General features: G+C 32.9%; 1 pseudogene; it reads right to left on the minus strand.

Moving 5' to 3' along the window:
* Positions 1 to 211: 211 nt before the first annotated feature.
* LOC125844474 (sesquiterpene synthase 12-like) lies at positions 212 to 2,334 on the minus strand (annotated as a pseudogene).
* Positions 2,335 to 3,564: the final 1,230 nt, after the last annotated feature.

The raw sequence follows: 3,564 nt of genomic DNA on the forward strand, positions 1-3,564 counted from the left end.
CGATGTCATCTTCTTGAACCTTTGATCGAAAATGATCATTCAAGGTTCATAAGCTCCAAAACACAAAAACTCACACCAAGACCAAACGAACGACCAGGTGACCGAACTGTCAGTCCTAGCAAGTCATAAAAGACTTGGGGTCGCTACAGGAACGTTCTAAACGACACACAGAAGGCAAGACACAAAAATGACCAAGAGGGTCATTACATGATCACACATCGATAGATTCAACCAACAACAAGTTAATCATGCTCTTGACATTTCCTCTGGAGTTTGTGTATCCATCTCCCTCTTGGTATAGAGTGTCCATCACGCGTGCACAATTTAAAATTCGTTCGAGGACAAACATTGGTACTTCAGTAGGACGGAATATTAATGTGTTGTTTATATCTTTCCATGCGTTCGTGATTTCCTTCTGAAACTCAATGTATGTCTCTTCCTTTGAAGCTCCATATTTTTTCATGTAGCATTCAATAATTGAAGGTATATGTGCTCTTTGTTGTTCAACCTACATGAAATATCTTCAGTACAATTTTTATTACAAAATTAGAAGTGTGATCCTGGGAAACAAAATAAATAGATATTTGTTGTTGTACTTACTTCATGTCCAGTCATATCACACGTTATCCGTTAATTACTGAGATAGATCGAACTATCAAAGGCTCATTTCATCCATTCAAAAGTCTCTCTAGATATAAATTCGTCTATACCGATCAAGGAGGTTGTTGCTGTCATCATATAGCCACAGCTTACAAGTGCATTCTTCATATACTCCTCATAATTCGGAGTATAGCCAGCATCCAACCATTGGGCATCCCTCATAAAGGTTCTCACCTGCAGCTTCTTCATCTAAAATGGAAATTAAATACAAAGTAATTAAGCTAGAAAATAAATATCTTCTTCTTTTGGTATGAAAGATATTCCTTGTCATAAAAGTTTTTATTTCTTCAATTTAACTGAACTGATTTATATATGGGTTAGTCAAGCAATATTACCTCATATTTTGCATAATATATGCGGTCTGATTTACATTCGTTGGCCAGTATTTCCTCCATTTCACTGTAAACATCTAGAAGGGATTGATAAATAGGTCTCATAAATGGAGGTAATGAATCGATCGAAGTAATGTCCCATCGAAAAATCAGGATTTGTATCAGACCTAAAAGCAAACTTTTACGTCACACAATAACAACAGGATTTACAATTAATTACCTCTGGATTGCATCAGTGAAAGGCACAAGTTCGTTTGCATAAGCATCAAAAGTGTCATCAATGACGCTGTCAATCTGAATTACTTTTGTTAGCATTTTTCTCGCACGACTATACTTTGGCTCAAAATACACTCCTAATATCCAAAAATAGCACTCAACCAATTTGTCTCTTCAATATGGATATTTGTTTACAAAATCCAAATCTTTCCACCACCTACATCATATATAAGATTGATTTGTTGCATTTAATTCTCGTACATTAAACCAAAATTCATAATAAAATTAAGGAAGATAAATCAAATAATGTACCTGGTATGCTCGCTAAGCTCTCTCTGGTGCAGCTTCTGCAATACATTAAAATTCAATTTCGCAAATCTCAAAAGTAAATCGTTGTGTGCATCAATGCCTTCGTAAATGGATATGTAATTCCTTGATCCCACCCTTGGTGTAGCTTTAAGAATAGGGTACCTTAAGACTTCAGTAACTTGAACTTTTAGTGAGTTGGTCAAGCTGGGGAGCATGAACTCAAGATGATTGGTGGTAAAGGTAAGAGCTTCTTCAAGAATCTCCTTATCGTGCACTCTCAGATGTGATGCTTCATACAAACTCAATAATCCTTGAACATCATTGGTAAGCGTTTCCTTGAATTCTCCATCTTGTTCGGTGAATTGCTTGAAGACATCTGGTCAAACACCATGCATATTTTTAATTTGATAGAAATTAGTTTAGTTAAAATCCAAAACAACATAACCAGTTATATATGTCAAGTCAAAATATGTAAACTTCTCTCTCAGTACAGTATAGTAACAATTAGGAGCAACCAACAAAAAGCTACTGGAAAGGTTGACAACAAAGAAAAAGATAAACTTGAGTATGCTTTGGAAAATAATGAACATCCATCCTCAAGTATCTGATCTATACAGGGAGCAGCCAGCAAAATAAGAAAGAATAATTTAGAGAACAAAGATGAAAGCTAAGGGAGCAGCTACTATATATAAAAGGAATAAACAGATACCAAAGAGAAATGTAAAGATATGACACCTGAGCATAAATCAACCCCAAAAGCTAGCTCATGAGAGAAGGTTTGTCCAAGTTCATATAAGGAAACCAAATTCCTATCCATCTACCGATGTGGGACTTTAACAACTATCCACATACAAAAATGTGTTAAAACAATCAATTTTGGCACATATATATTATGAATGACAAAAATCAAAAAATGGAATCTTGAAAGTGCCTACATACAGAAATGTGGTAAAATAATGTTTTTTGCACATGGTATAAAAGACAAAAATCAAAAAATAAAATCTTAAATAAGTACCCATACATACAAAAATGTGTTAAATCACCCAATTTTTGCACAGAAATTATTAAAGACAAATACCACTATTTTTTCCAACCTGAGAGGTAACATGGATAGTGTTTAATTTTGATAATGGTTCCAAACGTAACGAGAACGGACAAAGCCACATTGCTATGTGCAAATGTATTGAAGGACGAAAAGACCGGAAGGACTACATGGATAGTTTAGGTTTATTTTAAAATGGGTTACTGGGTGGGTTTTTTACCTAGGATGGGTTGGGTAGTTAAATTGGATTTAAAAAAAGAAAAAAAGGTCTGATATACCCTTCAATTTTGTCATTTAGAGTTGATATACTCCAAGCGGCTCATATATACACCCATTATTACACAAATGACTCAGATATACCCCTTTTCTCTAATAGAAATGTATCATTATATTTGTGGTAGATTAAAATATAAAATATTCACGTAACTTTGAAAAGCGAAATATTGTTTTAAAAAATCATGAGAACCAAGCACAATAAAATATTATTTTATATTAAGAGCATGTTTGGCATTGCTGTTGAGAGCCCATAAGCACTTATTTTGAGAATTTTTTTTTTTTTTTAAAAAAAAATTAGGTGTTTGGCAAACCTGAAACTGCTTTTAAATAGAAGCAGAAGCAATTTTTCTGCTATTGAGAAGAAGCTAAAAAAATTTGCTTCTTAAAAAGCAGAAGCAGAAATAAAAAATTATTTTGCTTCTTAAATCAGTATATACTCTTATATTATCATTGACTAATGAGTAATTTCTGAACAAGTAACCTTAATGATACCAATACAGTATATATATACTTATTTTGTATCAATTAAGAGAAATGATCAGTTTTAATGATACCAATTTGTATATGATACTGATTTAATATCAGTTAAACGAAAATTATCAGTCTTAATGAAGGAAGTGTATGGGCTGTAATTATTTATGAGAGATTGAGTATTTCTTGAATTATTTTGAATTTGAGTATGAACATTTAATTATTTTGTGTTTTATGGCCCATTTATGTAGTTCCTAT

Source organism: Solanum stenotomum, chromosome 11 (assembly GCF_019186545.1).
Source record: "Solanum stenotomum isolate F172 chromosome 11, ASM1918654v1, whole genome shotgun sequence".
NCBI classification, from domain to species: Eukaryota; Viridiplantae; Streptophyta; class Magnoliopsida; order Solanales; family Solanaceae; genus Solanum; species Solanum stenotomum.